Here is a 20,733-nt window from a genome sequence, read left to right as displayed (position 1 = left end):
TAAAGAAATCCCTCAACATTTACTTGTCTGGGAACATCTTTATCTCTCCTTTATTTCTAAAGGATGGCTTTGATGATAAGGTATTTTTTGTTTGTAATTTTTCACTTTCACATTATCCTACTCTTTTAATCTGCAAGGTTCTAGTTGGGCTCCTTTGTATATTATAGGCCTCTTCTTTTGCTGCTAACGAAAATTTTACTTTGACTTTTTAATGTGTCTTGCTGTAGATCTCAACTTGCAAATTATCTGGGGATCCTTTGGACTTCATGAATATGCGCTTGGATTTTTTTTACCAGATATGGGAAGTTTTCAAGCCATTATTTGTTCACATACATTTTCTGTCCCTTTCTCATTCTCTTCTCCTTCTGAGACTACAAGTGAAATAATGTACAAGATTCTTTTTGCTCCTCTGAGTAGATATCTAATGTTTTGCTCAAGTTTGCTGATTCTTGGTTCAGTTTGCTCAAGTCTGCTTTTGAAAGCCTATATTAAAATTTTCAGTTCAGGGATGCCTGGGTGGCTCAGTTAAGCATCTGACTTTGGCTCAGGTCATGATCTCAGGGTCATACTCAGTAGGGAATCTGCTTGCCCTTCTGCCCCTCCTCCAAATCATGCTAGCCCTCCCTCTCAAATAAAATCTTTATCAGGAAAAAAAAATCAGAATAAATGAAAGGGTTATATGGTTTAATCTAAGACCAGCTGCAATTTGCTCCCAGTTGCAAAAGCTGAAAAAATTTGAGCAACAAAATAAGTATCACAGTGTTGAATTAAAAATATGTTACAATGTAAGATTTTATATATATATACACATATTTAAATCATGTAAACTCTCTCTCCATATATATATAGAGAGAGACAAATCTTCCTGGTAGAAAAATACAAAATAATAGGGGAGGATATTCCTGTTCCCAGGAGGTGATTAATTTATCCCTTCCTCTGGGACTGGGCTAGACACAGACACATAGTAACTTTATAATACAGAGACCTGGTAAACACTACCTTAACCAAGTGTTCAAGGTTAACACCTCCAGTGATAGATCATTTATCATGAATCTAATCCTGAGAAAAACAGACATTTATCTGACCAGGTTTCCTCAAAATTTTTACTTCTCAATTATTCTGGCAAGGACATTTGGTGCTATATTGAAGAAAAGTGGTCAGAGTGGGAGACATCCTTGTCTCGTTCCTCATCTTAGATGAAAAGCAGTCACCTTTTCACTGTTGAGTATGCTGTGGGCTATGTTGAGGTTCTTCCCCCTTACAAACATTTTGAGTGTTTTCTGTCATGAATGGGTATGGAATTCTGTCAAAGGCTTTTCCTGCATCTATCAAGATTCTTATAGGACTTTAATCCATTATTTTGTTAATGTACTGTATCACATTGATTGATTTGTGGATATTGTGGATATCGAACCATCCTGCATCCCTGGAATAAATCCCATTTGGTAATACTGTGTAATCCTTTTAATGCCCTGTTGAATTCAATTTGCTACTATTTTCATGAGGATTTTTACACCTCTGTTCATCAGGTAATTGGCCAGTAGTTTCCATTTCTTGTAGTGTCCTTGTCTGGTTTTGGTATCAGGGTAAGGCTGGCCTCATGAAATGAGTTTGGAAGTGTTCCCTCCTCTTCCATTTCTTGGGAATACTTGGAGAAGAATTGGTAATTTTTAAATGTTTGGTAGAATTTGCTATTGAAAACTTCTGATTCTCAACTTTTGTTAGGTTTTTGATTACTGTTTCAGTCTCCTTATTAGTAACTGGTCTCTTCAGGTTTTCTATTTCTTTATGATTCAATCTTGGTAGGTTGACTATTTCTAGGAAAGTTCCATTGCTAGCTTGCCCAGTTTGTTGGGATATAATTGTAGCAGTCTTTTAGATCCTTTGTACTTGTGTGATGTCAGTTGTAATGTCTCCTATTTCCAATTTTATTCATGCTCAAATTTTCTTCTGACTTTGGGCTTGGTTTGAATTTCCATTTTCATTTGCCTCAAGATATTTTTTATTTCCTTTGATGGCTTCCTTATCCTATCAGTTGTTCAATTACAAACTGTTCAATCCACAAATATTAAGGAAATTAACCAGCTTTCTTCTTATCCTTGATTTCTAGTTTTAACCACTATGTTTAGAGAAGAGGCTTGATATGGTTTTCTGGCCTAGCATATGCTATATTCTGGAGAATGCTCCATGTTTGCTTGAGGAGAATTTGTATTCTGATGCTGTTGTATAGAATGTTCTATAAATGTCTGTTGATGCCATCTGGTCTAATGTATAATTTAAGTCCAAAGTTTTCTTATTGATTTTCTGTCCTAATAAAGTCCCCTACTATTATCCCTGTCCCTGTATTTAGGTATTCCTACCATGGGTGCCTAAGTATTTATAAATGTTATATGTTCTGGTTTGATGCCTTTATCATTATAAAATGACCCTCTTTATCTTATAACTCTAGCCACACTTGCATGGAAGATCTTTTTCCAACCCTTCATTTTCAGTCTGTATGTGTCCTTAAAGCTGAAGTCAGTCTCTTATAGGTAATGTATACTTGGGTCTTGTATTTATACCCATTTAGCCACTCTGTCTTTTGATGGGAGAATTCAGTCCATTTACATTCAATGTAATTATTAATAGGTGTGTGCTTACTACTACTGCCATTTTGTTCATTATTTTGTCCCTTTATGACTTGCTGTCTGGCATACATAGATCTACTGCAAGTTTTTCTTTGTGGTTACCATGAAGATTCATAAGCTGAGAAAACTTTCTATTTTTTACTTTCCCCACTCATGTTTTGGTTTTGATATCACAATTTACATATTTTTACCTTGCATATCCATTAACAAATTATTTGTTATAATTATTTTTAATACTTGTAATTTCCATGCTAGAGTTAGGTGATTTACCCACCACCAACACATGAGAATATTCTGAATTTAACCAACAATTTACTAGTTGGTAACAGGAAAACATGTCAAAGTATAAATCGAATTACATGTCCTTTCATTTCAGCTTGAAGAAGTTGCCAGCTTGAAGAAGAAGGCCAGTCAACTCCTTCAGCCTACACCTGCCTGGGAAACTTCTCTCCACTTTGAAGGACAACTGTGCCAGGTAGAGTATTCTTGGCAGTTTTCTGCTTTCAGCACTTTTGGAGACTTTGGGTTTGTGATTCTGTGACCTCAACTCCAGGCAGAAATGCAGTCATCACTTCACCTGTAGTTTAAGAGATACTAAACATCAAAAACTAAAAAACAAAACCAACTTTCCCAATCCCCATAAATGATTAGATTTCCTACTATGTACTCAAGTTTGAGTGTATGGGAAAAGCTATTCTTTTTCCATAATAAGCAGACAGGGTCCCACATGATGGAAGCAGAAAATATTTACATGCTGTGATCTGCTAGATGAGGGAACCACAGCAAGGCATGTGCATTTAATTGAGAAGTTCACGGTCTCCAACATATAATTACCTGTTCCTCCTCAGGCTCCTGAACTTAAGTTAGCAACAGAAACAAGGAAGGATACAAAAGGGCTTGAGGAAAAAAGAGGGGAGCATGCCGTGAACTTTAAGTCATTAGAGATGATTTATACAACTGCTACAACTAGGAAAAATCCATTTGACATAGCTATTCTCTAAGAATAGAAATTTCCCAAATCTTACAAAGATTCTCAAAAATATATTTAACAAGTCTCATATATGCCTTGATATCCAAAATTTTTGAGTATAATTTAGCAAATATTGGCAAATTTAAGAATTTAAGTGAATCTTATGCCAAAACTATAATAGTTAAGAAATGACTCTTAAATTTATAAAACTGAGATATGGATGAATATATATTCAACTTAAAGCTGTCACTGACCCCCCCAATGCTAGTTTCCCTATTGAGAAACAGACCGATTCCCTCTAAGGTCAACAAGAACATTAGGAAATGCCAACACCCTATATTATTTAGCACCTTGAGGTATTAGTAAAGAATTAACCACTGGAAAAGAACGTGCAGAGTATGGCCAAAGAATTAACAGGAAAATATTATAAAAAAATCGGACAAAATATTATAAAGATTATGAGTTTGTGCACATTCCAAGCAGCTAGAAGAGATTTTAGAAGTCGAGCTGCAGTATAAAATAGGAGTAAATCTAACAAGACATGTGAAAAGCCTTTATTAATAAAATTGAACACTTCCCCATTTAGGTAGTACAGATTTGAAGAAAAGGAAAATCTAACCATTTCCTTGGGGAGAATAATAAATATTACATAGAGATACATATAAACACATGTATATTATACAGAAGAATAAAAAGTGGTAACCTTCAGGAGTTATTTACATCTGCACAAAGATATAGCAAAAGGGAGGTTGCCAACAAAAAAATGTTCAACCTAACTAATCACTAATGAGCTATCACCTCACATTTAAAACACACATGAAATAAAAAAGATGTAAAGATGTGGAAAAATTGGAGCCTTGTGCATTGTTTATAGGAATGTAAGTTGGTATTGCTGCTATAGAAAACAGTATAGAAGCCCAAAATAATTGAATGCAGGGTCTCAAAGAGGTATTTGTAAACCTATGTTCTTAGCGGCATTATTCGTAACAGCCAAAAGGTAGGAAAAAATCTAAGTGTCATTGTTTCATAAATATTGTGATATATACTTATAATAAATTATTGAGCCTTAAATAGGAAGAAATTCTGGCACCTGCCACAACCTGGATGAAGCTTGAAGACCTTAAGCCAAGGGAAATATACCAGTCACAAAAATCACTCTACTGGTATGAGATACCTAGACTAATCAAAGTAATGGAGGCAGTAAATAGAATAATGGTTGACAGGGAAGAATAGGAAATGGAGTTATTGTTTAACAGGTACAGAGTTTTGGTTTTTTAAATGATTAGGTTCAGCCTTTTCTAGAAGTCAAATCATTCCTTAATGTTTTAAAAACAGGTATCCTGGAGTGATGTCAGCACATAGCCCAATAAGGTGTCACCCCTGTATTTCGCCGCATTAACAATAATAATTCGGCATCCATCTACCTATGATAGTGCATTCCTGGGAGCTTTGGGATCCAGGTAGGAAAGTGTGAAATCCCTGAGCAGTCTAAGACCAAGGAGAGACCTTTTAAGAAGGCAGGCTTTCACCCAGGCAGCTCAATGACAGACGAGGGTCTCAGATACAGAAACATTTCCACACTCCTGAGGACTTACCAACAGCCCCACTTGGCTCTGGGGCTGTCACCAGTACCATACACCAAGGACCTTGGTAGCAGTCACACCTATCTGTATGTTCAATAATAGACATAGAGACCTTGGTCTTGGCTGTAGACTCTAAAGTAGTCATGAACAATGGAGCTCTTTAAGATAAGCCCACCAGCTTCCATCCAACTATAGATTCTGAAAGGGCCCTGTAAATTGGGTCCAGCCCATCCTAGTTGTAGTCAACTAGTTTTTCCTGGCACAGGGACATAGTAGGAAAGTCTCATTTCTCAGGCCCCATCTACAGATCTGAAAATAGCTCTGTAGCCTTGAGGACTTGGCTGTAGTCCTGTTTGGCTTAGTTTTGTCATTTGTGCATTGGATAATAGACATTCAGACCTTGGTGCAGGCTGTAGACCCTGAAGCTGCCCTACCTGGCTCCAGCACCTCTCAGCCACAGTCCTGGGGCCTCTTGAGGCAAGTCTGCCAAAGGTTAAACTGTAGATTCCCCAGCATTGTGTATAAATAGTCTTGTTGATACAGAGAGCAGGCAGGAGAAATGCTCATCCATGCCTCCTGAGAAACTGAACGGGTCCGATTAATGATTGCAGCTTCCTCACAGCCATAGTCCGCTAGCAGTATGAGGGCCTGGGTGGAAGACACTCCTACCTGGAACACTGGAGATCCTGAAAGTGCCCTGTATTTGAAACTGGTAACCAAAGGTTAACAGCACTGCTAAGTACAACTGTAACTTTCACCCAAATTCTGTTTGTTCCCCGCATACACTATGAGCTAACACAGGCTCTATGCCCTGCGGTGACACAATGTTTCCACAGAGATGATTATGCCAGCAAGAATGTTAACAAGACCTTGATTTAATTGTTTTTGCAGAGACTCAAAATTTCACCAAGGACCTGGCCAGAACCACCAACCTTCTTGGTAAGCATGTGTGAGTGTCCAGTAGATGAACTTTAATATAGAAGGACCTAAAATTCCACCCTTGGATCATGCTAGGGACCCAACTTTCTAGTCATGCACTTCATGACAACATATACAGAAGCCCCACACAAGTCCAGATAACAAAATGACCTTGGTCCTTCCCTTAGAAACCTCTTTTAAGTAATGTGGCTTCTTTTCCTAGACCACTTCTAAATATTATCTCTGACTATCCCCCTTTGGGGAGGCAGATTTGAGGCCTGCCTTCCCATCTCTTTGTTTGGCTGCCTCTTGAATAAATCTTTTCCTGGCCACATACTCCATGTCTCAGTGATAGGCTTTGCTACACATCAAGCATAGGAACTCAGGTTCAGTAACATCCTCAACTCCAACCCCTTCATACTCATAGTCTGCCAGCAGTCCTGAGGGGCCAAGGTCCCAGCAGATGTACCCACCTGTAATTCCTGAAATTCTGAAAGGGCCCTATATTCAGTTCCCCATATGTCACAGCTGCAGTGCAGTGCACTAGCAGATACCCAGTAGGAAACATACCCACGCCTCAGGAATCTAGAAAGGGCCCTATATTCAGTTCCAGGCCGTCCCAACACTGTCCATGGACAATCCTGCATGCACAGGGATGAGGCAGGAGACACATTTGCAATTAAGGAGATGTTGAAAGGGCCCTATGGTCAGGGACCAGCCCACCCAAGCCCTACCAAGAAACATCCATTTGTGTCTCCAGAGTTAGGTCTGCTGACAACAAACATGATTGTAGAAATTGTAACAGACCTGGAGCACAGTCCAGTCCCTCTCAACTATGGCCCAAGGCCTGTCCTATCTACCTAAGACCCCATCCAGTGACAAGACAGCAGTCCCTCTCAGAAACCATGTGGGAACCACAGTTGCCATGCACCTGGTAATGGGCTCACTGTTGGAGGACCCAGCTGTGGTCGCATAGTGTAAGCTCATCCAAGTGCCACTCTACTGAGCAAGGTAGTAGAGGCAGTCACACCCACCAGGGACCAGACAGAACCCATACCCACCCAAGTCCCTGATAACATACCCACCAGCAGCACATAACTGGCTCCATCCTAGATGATTGTGATTTTGAAGGCAATCCCATCAACCCAGAGAAGAGACAGGAATATACAGAAATCCTGGGGCTGAGGAACACAATGACAGAAGTAAAACATTCAGTAGATTGCACAACAGATTTGATCATGTAGAATAAAGTGTAAGTGAATTTAAAGACAGATTAATTGAAGTTAGCAAGCTAGAAGAACCAAAAGAAAAAGTGTTAAGAAAGACTGCATGAATTGTGGGACACTGTCATGTTAATGAATATTAACATCATGGAAGTTCCCGAAGGAGATGAGAGAAAGGAGAACAAATAATAGCAAGAACCCTCCTAAATCTAGGGAGAGATATAGGCATTCGGGTACAGAAGGCTGAAAGGACCCCAATGAAAATCAACATAAGATTACTCTAAGGCACATTGTAATAAACATATTAAAAGGCAAAGAATTATTAATGCAGCAAGAAAAAAACAACTTGCTGTATTTAAGGGAATCCCTGAAAGGATAACAGTGGATTTCTTTGCAGAAACCTCGTAAACAAGGAGGAAGTGGATAATATATTCAAAATGTTGAAAGAAAAAAAAAAAAAACACCTGCCAACTGAGAATACTATCTACAAGTCAAGCCTCCAGAAATGAAAGAGCTATCCAGAAAAACAAAAGCTAAGAGAGCTCATCACCACAAGACCCTCCTTACAAAACTGCTGAAGAGAGCTCTTCAGGCTGAAATAAAAGGATGTTAACTGACATGAAATAGGAAAGTGTAAAACTCACTGGCAAAGGTATATATAGTTAAATTCATAATACTCTGGCACTATAATAGTGGTGTGTAGATCACTTGTTTCTCTACTATAAAAGTTAAATAATATTAAAAATTACTAACTCCGGGCGCCTGGGTGGCTCAGTGAGTTAAGCCGCTGCCTTCGGCTCAGGTCATGATCTCAGGGTCCTGGGATCGAGTCCCGCATCGGGCTCTCTGCTCGGCAGGGACCCTGCTTCCTCCTCTCTCTCTGCTTGCCTCTCTGTCTACTTGTGATCTCTCTCTGTCAAATAAATAAATAGAAAAAAAATCTAAAAAAAAAAAAAATTACTAACTCCACAGGTGTTGGCAAGGATGCGGAGAAAGGGGAACCTCCTACACTGTTGGTGGGAATACAAGCTGGTGCAACCACTCTGGGAAATAGCATGGAGGTTGCTCAAAAAGTTGAGCTACCCTACGACCCAGCAATTACACTACTGGGTATCTACCCTAAAGATACAAATGTAGTGATCGAAGGGGCACGTGCACCCAAATGTTTATAGCAACAATGTCCACAATAGCCGAACTATGGAAAGAACCTAGATGTCTATCAAGAGATGAATAGAGGGGCGCCTGGGTGGCTCAGTGGGTTAAAGCCTCTGCCTTCGGCTCAGGTCATGATCCCAGGGTTCTGGGATCAAGCCCCGCATCGGGCTCTCTGCTCAGCAGGGAGCCTGCTTCCTCCTCTCTCTCTGCCTGCCTCTCTGCCTACTTGTGATCTCTGTCAAATAAATAAAATATTTAAAAAGAAGATGAATAGATAAAGAAGATGTGGTATATATATATATATAGATACACACACACACAATGGAATACTATGCAGCCATCAACCCCCCCCCCCACCAAATCTTGCCATTTGCAATGACATGGATGGAACTAGAGGGTATTATGCTAAGCAAAATAAGTCTGTCAGAGAAAGACAATTATCATACGATCTCACTAGTATGAGGAATATGAGAAACAAGACAGAGGAGCACAGAGGAAGGGAAGAAAAGATGAAACCAGCAAGGGAGACAAACCATAAGAGACTCAATCTCAGCATTAAACAGAGGGTTGCTGGAGGGGAGAGGGTGGGAGGGATGGGTGGCTGGGTGATGGACACTGGGGAGGATATGTGCTATGGTGAGTGCTGTGAATTGTGTAAGACTGATGAATCACAGACCTGTACTCCTGAAACAAATAATACATATGTTAATTTAAAAAATGACTACAACTCCAATAGAGGCACTTCCTGGCTCAGTCAGAAGAGCATGATTTTTGATCTCAGAGCCATGAGTTCAAGCACTACACTGGGCATAGAGCTTACTTAAAAATAAAAATAAGCAATACACAAATGACTATAACTACAATGATTTACTAATGGCTGCACAATATACAAAGAAGTGTGACCAACAGTATAAAACATGAAAGTAAAAGTGTAGAATTATTCTACAAAATTGAAAGTTATCAATTTAAAGAACCTTTTATGCATGCAAGATATTTTAAGTATGTCTCATAGAAACCACAAATAAGAAACCTAGTATAGTTTCCACAAAGATAAAGAAAAGGAATTCAGGGGCGCCTGGGTGGCTCAGTGGGTTAAAGCCTCTGCAGACTTCGGCTCAGGTCATGATCTCAGGGTCCTGGGATAGAGCCCTGCATCCGGCATCCGGCTCTCTGCTCAGCGGGGAGCCTGCTTCCTCCTCTCTCTCTGGCTGCCTCTCTGCCTACTTGTGATCTCTGTCAAATAAATAAAATCTTAAAAAAAAAAAAAAGAAAAGGAACGCATTTGTACCACATGGCTGGGGGTGGGGGGACCCACAAAGGAACACTGCAAGAGAAGGGAGAGGAAAAAAAGCAAGTAAAACAGCAGCAACAACAACAACAACCAGAGAACAATGAAAGGGCAAGTTTAAGTCCTTATCAATAAGTTAAACAAATGGTCTAAACTCTCATAAAGTAATTGAATACATTTTAAAAAATCCAACCAGGGGCGCCTGGGTGGCTCAGTGGGTTAAGCCTCTGCCTTCCGCTCAGGTCATGATCCCGGGGTCCTGGGATCGAGCCCCGCAGGGGCTCTCTGCTCAGCGGGGAGCCTGCTTCCCTTCCTCTCTCTCTGCCTGCCTCTCTGCCTACTTGTGATCTCTCTCTGTCAAATAAATAAATAAAAATATTTATTTAAAAAAAAAAATCCAAACATATGGGGCACCTGGGTGGCTCAGGTAATGATCTCAGGATCCTGGGATCAAGCCCTACATCAGGCTCTCTGCTCAGCGGGGAGCCTGCATTCCACCCCCCTACTTGTGACCTCTCTCTCCCTGCCAAATAAATAATCTTAAAAAAAAAAAAAATCCAACAATATGCTACCTAAAATATACTCTAACTTTAAAAACACATAAGAGGATGAAAGTGAGGGAGTAAGAAAAAATGTTCCATGCAATTGGTAACCCAAAGAGAGTTGAAGTGACCACACTCATCAGATAAAACAGACTTTCAGTCAAACTTGGTAACAAGAGACAAAGGCCACTCTACATTGATAAAGGATCATTTCATCAAGAGACTATAACAATAAATTTATATGCACTTACTATAAGAGGACCTAGATATTTAAACCAAATCTTAGCAAAACTAAAGTAAGGAATAATAATAAAAGTAGGGAATGTCAGTATTCCACTTTCAACATTGGACAGATCATCCAGACAGAAAATTAATAACAGTGGACTACATAACACTATAGACAAATGGATCTAACAAATATATACAGAAAATTCCATCCAACAGCACCAGAAAACACATTCTTCAAGTGCACATAAAACTATCTCCAGAACAGATCCTATGCTGAGCCACAAAGTCAACCTTAACACATACAATATTAAAACTGTAACTCAAAACTCTCTAACCGAAATGGTACAGAACTAGAGTAAAATTAGAGTACTAATTACTAGAGTAAAATTAAATTCATAAATATGTAGAAACAAATAGCCTGAAATTAGAAACAGAAAATAAACAGAAATTTAAAAAAAAGAACTGAAAACAAAATTAAAGCTAAATACTGTTTCTTAAAAGAAATCTATAAAACTGATAAACATTTAGCCGGACTAACCAAGGGTGGGGGGAAAGGACCCAAATCAACAAAATTATGGATGAAAAAGGGAGATTACAACTGATACCACAGAAATACAAAAGACCGTAAGAAAGTACTATTAAAACCACATACCAACAAACTGGACAACCAAGAAGTAGAACAATCCCTAGAAACACTCAACATTCTAACTGAATCAGAAAAAATAGAAATCTGAACAGCCCAACTACTAAAAAGGAGATTAAATCCATTAAAAAAAAAAATCTCATAACAAAGAAAAGCACGGGATCAGATGGCTTCACTAGTGAATTTTACCAAATATTTAATGAAGAATTCTCAAATTTTATGAAAAATATCAAAAAAGAGCAAGTATTCCCAACTCATTTCACAAGGCCAGCATTACTCTGATACCAAAGGCAGAAAGGGACACCATAAGAAAACTACAGCAAGAAAATAATAAATTGAATACAGCAACATATTAAAAGAATCATTGGGCACAATCAGTTGGATTTATCCCTGGGATGCAAGGATAATTCAATGTACACAGGTGAATCAATGTGATACATCACATTAATAGAATAAAAAAATCTTATGATCATCTCAATACAGGCAGAAAAAACAATTCACCCATTCATGATAAAAATTCAACAAAGGGTAGGGCGCCTGGGTGGCTCAGTGGTTTAAGCCGCTGCCTTCGGCTCAGGTCATGATCTCAGGGTCCTGGGATCGAGTCCCACATCGGGCTCTCTGCTCAGCAGGGAGCCTGCTTCCCTCCGTCTCTCTGCCTGCCTCTCTGTCTACTTGTGATCTCTCTCTGTCAAATAAATAAATAAAATCTTTAAAAAAAAAATTCAACAAAGGGTATAGAAGTAATATACATAAACATAATAAAGACCATATGTACAAGCGTACCAGCAACCATATACTCAATGATGAAAGGATAAAAGCTTTTCCTCAAAGACTGGGAACAAAACAAGACCATCCCCTTTACCAATCCTATTCAACATAGCCCTGGGCATCCTACCAAGCTCAATCAGGTAAGAAAAAGAAATAAAAGGTAACAATACGAATGGAACTAGAAGGTATTATGCTTAAGTGAAATAAGAAAAACATACCATAAGATTTCACTTATATGTGAAATCTAAAAAACAAAACAGAAACAGACTCACAGATACAGAAAAGAAACTATTGGCTGCCAGAGTGGAGAGGTTTTAGGGGCTGAAATAGGGGTGGGTGAAATAGTTGAAGGAGATTAAGAGGTAAAAACTTCCAGTTATAAAATAAGTTAATCATGGGTGTGTAGCGTATTGCATAGGAAATATAGTCAATAATATTGTAGTAACTTTGTATGAAGAAAGAAGGTAACTAGACTTATTGTGGAGATGTCATAATGTATAAAATATTGAATCACTATGATGTACACCTGAAACTCATAGGATTTGATCTGTCAAATATACTCTAATTTTTTTAAAGATTTATTTGAGACAGAGAGTACAAGCATGAGCAGGGGGAGGGGCAGAGGAAGGGGAAGAAGGAGAAGCAGGCTCCCTGTGCTTGATCCCAAGAATCATGACCTGAGATCATGACCTAAGCCCACGGCAGACACGTAACTAACTGGCCACCTAGGCACCCCAAATATAATTTTTTAAAAAGATTTTATTTATTTATTTGACAGACAGAGATCACAAGTAGGCAGTGAGGGAAGCAGAGGCAGTGGGGGGGGGGCGCGGGGGGCAGGTGGGAAGCAAGCTCCCTGCTGAGCAGAGAGCCCGAATTGGAGCTCCATCCCAGGACCCTGAGATCATGACCTGAGCCGAAGGCAGAGGCTTAACCCACTGAGCAACCCAGGCGCCCCCCCAAATATAATTTTTAAAAAGCATTAAAATTACAAAGGAAGAAGTAAAATTGTCTCTATTTGCAATCTGATTTTACGTATAGAAAATCCTATAAACTGTGCATGCATGTATGCACACATGCACACACACACACAAAGCCTGCTAGATATAATCAACAAATTTAGTAGTTACAGGACACAAAATTAACATACAAAACCTAGTAGGAACATTTCTATATACTAACAGTGATTATCAGTAAAGAATAAAGAAAAACAATCTCATTTACATTAGCATTTTTTAAGGCTTTATTTATTTGACAGAGAGAGAGCACAAGAAGGGGAAGCAGCAGGCAGAGGGAGAGGGACAAACAGGCTCACTGCTGAGGAGGGAGCCCAAAGTAGGCTCAGGACTTGAGCCAAAGGCAGATGATTAACAACTAAACTACCCAGGTGCCCCTACATTAGCATTTTAAAAACAATAAAATACTTATGAATTTAATGAAGAAAGAGAAAGACATCTAGAGACCTTAAGAAATTGATGAAGAGGGGCTGCCTGGGTGGCTCAGTGGGTTAAAGCCTCTGCCTTCGGCTCAGGTCATGATCTCAGGGTCCTGGGATCGAGTCCCGCATTGGGATCTCTGCTAGGCAGGGACCCTGCTTCCTCCTCCCTCTCTCTCTCTCTCTGCTTGCCTCTCTGCCTGCTTATGATATCTGTCAAATAAATAAAATCTTTAAAAAAAAATTGATGAAGAACTGAAAATAACACAAAAAAATGAAAAGATACACTCACTATGTTCAGGAATTGGAAAAATTAATACTATTAAAATGCCCGTACTACCCCAAACCACCTATAGATTCAATGCAATCCCTATCAAGATCCCAATGGCAGGAGTGGCTGGGTCACTCAGTTGGCTAAGAACCTAACTCTTGATTTTGACTCAGGTCATGATCTCAGGGTTATGAGATCAAGTCACACATTGGGCTCTGGGCTGAATGTGGGGCCTGATTAAGATTCGCTCCCTCTCCCTCTCCCTCTGTCCCTTCCTCCGCTCATGGGCATGCTCTCTTTCCAAAAAAAAAAAAAAATTCCAATGGTACTAAATCTATATGTATCCTTAATGGAAGTATAATTATCATGCAGTATTATTAGTTTCAGGTAGACAACATAAGGATTCAACACCTCTACCATCGGAGACTGTGAAGATGGCAGAAGTGGAGGACCTCAGGCTCACTTCCTCCCATGGACACAACTAGATAAAAGTCACTCAGTGTAAATAATCCAGAAAATAACCCAAAGATTGGCCTAAGAAATTCCACAATTAATATAGAGAAGAGGCCACATCTAAGAGGGTAGGAAGGGTGGAGACACAGAGGAGAGCTGAATAGATCCACAGAGTCAACTGTAAGAGAAAAGGACCCATAGGCATGGAGAAGGGACAGAAACAGACTATCACAAAGGGGAGTCCACATGGGGAAGATGAATCCCCTTAAAATTTGGCTTGGAAAACTAGAGGGGCCAAATTTCATGAGTTCTTATAACCAGCAGGACTTAAAGCCTGGTACCTTAAAAATCAGTGGGCTCAGTTCTGGGAGATCCTGGAAGGTGATAAGGATAGAGAGACAGGACAACAAACAGTTCATGAAGATACAGCACAGAAATAGTTAGAAAAATGCCTGCAGTATACCAGAGGCATTTTGTTTATGAATCTCTAGTGTGTGCTGGAGGAGCAGAGAACAGTGGGAGACTTCCTCGGGAACACAGGAACTTGTGGGCAGTATTTTCCTCCCCTGCCCTCACCCTACACACAGCCACCTATGGGAACCAGTGCAGAATTAACACTCAATACCTAACTTGCTCATACCGTGTATCCTGTGCATCTCTTCCCCCGTGCTTCTGTGGATCTGCCTCCTACTGCCAGGCCTGCCTCAGTCACAGCAGATGCACGTACCCTCCTGCAGAGGACTAGCACACATCATGCTAACAACATACCTCCTGCCCCACTCTCTTGCAGATCTTCCCCCTATAGTGTGCTCTTGTGTGGAGTCCATCCAAAGGGATGCCACAAGCCTGCTAGTGTGCAAGAAGACTGAACAGGGACCAGCACCACACCAAAGTAACTCCTGACCTGGGGGGAAAAAAACCGTACACATGAATCCAACTGCGGCTCCTATAGTGGGCTGAGGACAAACAGCTGGTCTGACTGAATGTCCCACCCACCAATGAGAGTTTCTCAAGGGACAACACAGGGAAAGCACCCAGAAGACTGATGCTCCTACCTCTCTGCCAAATGCCTAGTCTGACTCAACTCGATCTTAATGCAGTCCCAGACTGGCCAGCTAATACCACAGGTACAAATCCCCACCCATGACAAAGAGAGCCACTGCCGATGACTAGACTGAAGGAAAAAGTGGCTCAGTCACAAGAGCAAGGGACATGCAACACATGTAAGACACCCCTGAAACACCAGGTTCTGGTGAACAAAAGACGTTGTACTTTAGGACACTACAGAATCTCTTTTTCATAAAACTATTACTTACAAGAACAGGAGACATAGCTGACTTTCTTAACACATAGAAAAAGACACAGAGAATTAGACAAAATGAGGGGACAGAGGAATAGGTCCCAAATGAAAGAGGAGGACAAAATCACAGCAAGAGAGGTAAGCAAAATGGAGAAAAGTAATATGCCTGATAGAGAATTTAAAGTAATGATCATAAGGAGGCTCAACCAATTTGAGAAAAGAGTGGAGGACATCAGTAACAGCCTTAACAAAAAGGTAAGAAAACATTAAAAAGTGCCAATCAGAAAAGAAGAACTCAATAAGTGAAATTTAATATATGCTAAATGGTATAAGTAGTAGACTAAAAGCAGAAAAATGAAACAGCAACCTGGAGGACAGAGTAATAGAAAGCAATCAAACTGAGCAGGTGAGAGAAAAAAAAAATAACAAATGAGAATGAGGCACTTGGCTGCCTCAATCAGTAGAGAATGTGACTCTTGACCTCAGGGTTATGAGTTTGAGCCTCATACTGGGTGTGGAAATTGCTTAAATAAATGAAACTAAAAAAAAGTAACAAATGAGAATAGACTTAGGGAACTCAGTGACACGTTCAAATGTAGTGACATTTCCATTACAGAGATTTCAGGAGAAAATAGGGAAAGGGGGGCAGAAAATTTATTTGAAGAAATACTGAAAACTACCCAAACTAGGTCCACACCAAAAAACTAGTAATTAAAATGTCAAAAAGTAGTGATAAAGAGAATTTTTTACAAGATTTTATTTATTTATTTGACAGAGATCACAAGTAGGCAGAGAGAGAGGAGGAAGCAGGCTTCCTGCTGAGCAGAGAGCCTGATGTGGGGCTCAATCCCAGGACCCTGAGATCATGACCTGAGCCAAAGGCAGAGGCTTTAACCTACTGAGCCACCCAGGTGCCCGGATAAAGAGAATTTTTAAAGGCAGCAAGAGAAAACAGCTATGTATTAGAGAAACCCTGTAAGTTTATCAGCTGATTTTTCAGCAGAAACTCTGAAAGCCAGAAGAAAGTGACAGGTATATTCCAGGTACTAAAAAGAAAAAATGTGCAGCCAAGAATACTCTATCCAGCAAGGCTGTCATTTATAATGGAAGGAGAGTCAGTGAGTTTCCCAGACAAACAAAAGATTTATTTACCACTAAACCAGCCCTACAAGAAATGTTAAAAGAGGTAGACTGGGAAGATAGCCAAGTAGGAGGACACTATGCTCACCTCATCCCACAGCGTAGAACTAGGAACACTCACAACAGCATAAGTAACCCAGAAAACAGTCTGAAATTTGGCAGGACAAACTCCACAACTAAACATAGACAATAGGCCACATCAAAGAAGATAAGAAAGGCAAAGATGCAGTCTGGGAGCAAAATGGACCCTGGCCATGGTGGTAGGGAGGGAGCTAGCGGCACAGAGAAGGGCAAAATACACTTTCACACCAGGGAGCCCATACATGGGGAGGACAAATCCTCATAATATTTGCCACTGAAAGCAAGCGAGGTCGGGGGTGCCTAGGTGGCTCAGTCGGTTAAGGATGTGACTCTTGGTTTCAGCTCAGGTCATGATCCCAGGGTTCTGGAATCCAGCCCCATTTCAGGTTCCTCACTCAGCAGGGAGTCGGCTTGAGGGTTCTCTCTCACCTTCTGCCCCTAACCATGCCCTCTAGCTCTCTCTCAAATACATACATAAATCTCTTTTAAAAAAATGATGCAGGGGCGCCTGGGTGGCTCAGTGGGTTAAGCCGCTGCCTTCGGCTCAGGTCATGATCTCAGGGTCCTGGGATCGAGTCCCGCATCGGGCTCTCTGCTAGGCAGGGAGCCTGCTTCCCTCTCTCTCTCTCTCTCTGCCTGCCTCTCTGCCTACTTGTGATCTGTCCCTGTCAAATAAATAAATAAAATCTTAAAAAAAAAAAATGATGCACTTCACAAACACTGTCCTGGTGGGTTGCTACAGATTTGGAAAGAGTATAAAAGGTGCAAAGAGTCCCATTTTTCCAGTGTTCCTGAGGTGCGCAGGCACTAATATTCTTCCACATAGGAACGTGTGATCATAAAGCATACACTGATGTGGCTGAGTAATGTGACCATATGGACGTTGTAGAGGCCACTTTTAGGCAACAGGGTTGGGCAGTGGAAACCTGAGTAAAGGCAAAAGGCCCAGAGTGACCAACAAGTTAAATGCAAATAGGTTCATTACGTTTTCCACCTTGAAATAACCATAGGCCCTAACTGACCAATTAGAAGCAGGCAAAATAACCAAAAAAGGGAACATTAGGGGCGCCTGGGTGGCTCGGTGGGTTAAGCCGCTGCCTTCGGCTCAGGTCATGATCCCAGGTCCTGGGTTCGAGCCCCACATCGGGCTCTCTGCTCAGCAGGGAGCCTGCTTCCTCCTCTCTCTCTGCCTGCCTCTCTGCTTACTTGTGATTTCTCTCTGTCAAATAAATAAATAAAATCTTTGGGGCGCCTGGGTGGCTCAGTGGGTTAAGCTGCTGCCTTCGGCTCAGGTCATGATCTCAGGGTCTTGGGATCGAGCCCCGCGTCGGGCTCTCTGCTCGAAGCAGGGAGTCTGCTTCCTCCTCTCTCTCTGCCTGCCTCTCTGCCTGCTTGTGATCTCTCTCTGTCAAATAAATAAATAAAATCTTTAAAAAAAAAAAAAAAAGGGAACATTTCATATATCCCCATACCCCCTCCCCCCCACCCTGTAACTGCAACCTCTCACCACTGCCTCCTCACAGACAGTCTCTCCTTTACTGTCCTGACCACCACTCCCTTGCGGTGTATTCAATAAACTTCTCCACTATTCTTACTTGAGTGAATTCTTTCATCACTCATACCCGCGGTCTTCACCCAACTGGGACACTCCACGTTGGGTGGACCCCATCTAGCTGGAGTGCCCCACAAATGTGACTATGATTGCATGAGATTGTGTGTGTTGTCATGTGAATGAACCCAGTCAAGTTTGCAGTAAATGTGTGGATGACCGTGCTTATGAAAGACAACATGAGGTTGTAAGTATGTATATGTATGTAAATGTGATTGTGTGTGTGCACGTCCCTGAGTATTTACTCTGTGCATGGTGTGTGTGTTTTCTCCACCATCATGACTCTAATCCCTTAGAAATCAAGGATAATTAGTGAACCCAGATCAAATTTTGAAATTGTTAATGGGAACTATCAAGGATTGGCATGTACTCCTATTTTGTATTTCTTCATTTCTTACAAAAGTAATGAGTGCTCATGACAGAAGATTCAACAACAAGTGTAGATTTGGTAATTATTCAGTGCTCTTGAACTGAGAGAGAATCTTAAAATTTCTAAAGGGGAGAATCTGCCTGTGAAACCATGTGATGACAGTCCTTTGTATAGTTATTTTCAAATCTCTCTTCTAATGATACTATTTTATTTAGACTTTCTATCACTATTGGGGTCAATATTGTTCAACCACATCTTCCCACAAAAATTGCTTATCATTTAACCTTCAAATTCATTAGAATGGAGTTGTGCAATTAACCTAATAATTTCTCTTCTTAAAAAAGAAAAAAATCTATTTATTTACCCCAGAGAGAGAGAGAGAGCACACAAGCAGGGGGAGCAGCAGGCAGAGGGAGAAGCGGGCCCCCTACGGAGCAAGGAGCCTGATGTGGGACTACATCTCTGGGCCCTCGGATCATAACCCGAGCCAAAGGCAGACCCCTAACCAACTGAGCCACCCAGGCATCCTGAATCTAGTAATTGCTAATGCACATTAGTGGCTTCATGAGCAGGGTGGATCTCTTGGAATGACAGTTCTAAAATATAAATATTTTTCTCCAATTATGGGTTAGGATGCACATAATAGAGACATTGATTCTTTACTAGAACATCTGTTTTGATTATTATAGAGAAACTATTGAAAGTAGGAAATTAGAGTAAAAGTATTTTAAAAAGTAGACTTGGTGTTGTGTGTTTCATGGAGCAGTTTCCAGGCTCAAATTCATCTTGAGATATTTTCTCTGGTTTAAAAATATTTTGGCATCAAACCTAAGCGCAATATGTATTTCTCTACAACTCTGTACCATGCACAAGATTTCACAGACCTCACTTTACTGGTACTAGTTTCATTTAACTCAGGTGTGAATAAAGAAATAGGTGCACTATTTGCTGCATGTTTCCTATCTGTCCCTTTCTTCTCATGAGTCATTGCTCCAGTCTATCTGGGCTCTCCTGGGACTGGATAAGGAATAAAAATCCCCTAATATAATCAGAGAGATGTACATTCTGTTTTACACAATGTTCACATGTCTATTTATTCATCTCCCGTTGAGTCCTAAGCTCTATTATTGAACACATTACAAATGAGTACTGACCAAGGTGGAGTGAGCTTTGCTTCAATAACTAAAGTAAACTGAAACAGCAATTCTAAAGGAAAATGCTATTTATTATGGACTTATAGCATTCAAATTTTATTAATGTTTACCGTGGAAAAGTTCAGAGCCTATGCATTAATAAAACAGACCCTAAAACAATCTGGAAAATATATAGAAATACTTGAGCACTATAACTCTCAATGTGACAAATGAAAAATTTCCCAATGTTAACTAGGCATGAGAATTTAAGACAATTCTATCAATAAAAAGACACATATGAGATAGTCGTTTAAACAACTGAAGAAAACAACAGAGACATGGAACAATGATGTAAATAGGCTGAGATTCAGCTAGATGGCAAATTCAGAATTGCCCACCACAGAATTGTGGGTCAACAACAACTTCTGCACAATCCATCTACACTTGATCTTAGCCAAAAGGCTGAAAAGTGACTGCACAATCCTTCTTGGAAAGATAATATTTATTTGAAATATAAAGTTATGATAAAATATCATTAGGTGTTTAAATTATACTCATGTGAAAATGGCCAAATATAAACTTATGTCAAGGAGAACATCAAAAAGATGTGCTTGCTGATCTTTCAAAGATATCGAATGACTACCAAAAATTTAATAAATGCACAGTCTTGGGTCAAATGGTATAATTCAGGGATCTATAAAAGGTTATTTTTTTCCCTTTAGTGATATGTCTATTGACCGTAATGGCTTTATGACTCTTGGGATACACCCTCATCGTCTTCACACTGATAGAGTTTGTAATGAAGTTTGTCATTAAACTTGGAGTAGGTTCTAAGTACCACTTTCCCTCAAGTAGGCAGATACATAAATAAATAAACTCTCTAAAAAATAAAAAATAAATAAACTTGGAGTAGGTTCTAAATAGCCATTTAACTACAGAACATTTTCTTTGTTTATGGGGAGCTTGTGACTTTTGGATTTCTATGAGAGCAAA

The 20,733-nt window shown here is 40.1% G+C and overlaps 1 long non-coding RNA gene across 1 annotated transcript in view; it reads right to left on the bottom strand.

Moving 5' to 3' along the window:
* Window positions 1-2,512: 2,512 nt before the first annotated feature.
* LOC125088927 (uncharacterized) overlaps window positions 2,513-20,733 on the bottom strand; it is a 33,698-nt gene continuing 15,477 nt past the window's right edge. The window contains exon 3 of the long non-coding RNA XR_007123811.1: window positions 2,513-3,204. This is a non-coding gene — a long non-coding RNA (uncharacterized LOC125088927). The remainder of the gene's footprint in view (window positions 3,205-20,733) is intronic.

Source organism: Lutra lutra, chromosome 17 (assembly GCF_902655055.1).
Source record: "Lutra lutra chromosome 17, mLutLut1.2, whole genome shotgun sequence".
Lineage (NCBI taxonomy): Eukaryota > Metazoa > Chordata > Mammalia > Carnivora > Mustelidae > Lutra > Lutra lutra.
The sequence above is the reverse complement of the archived record's forward strand: the minus strand, read 5'-3'. Positions and strand labels throughout refer to the sequence as shown.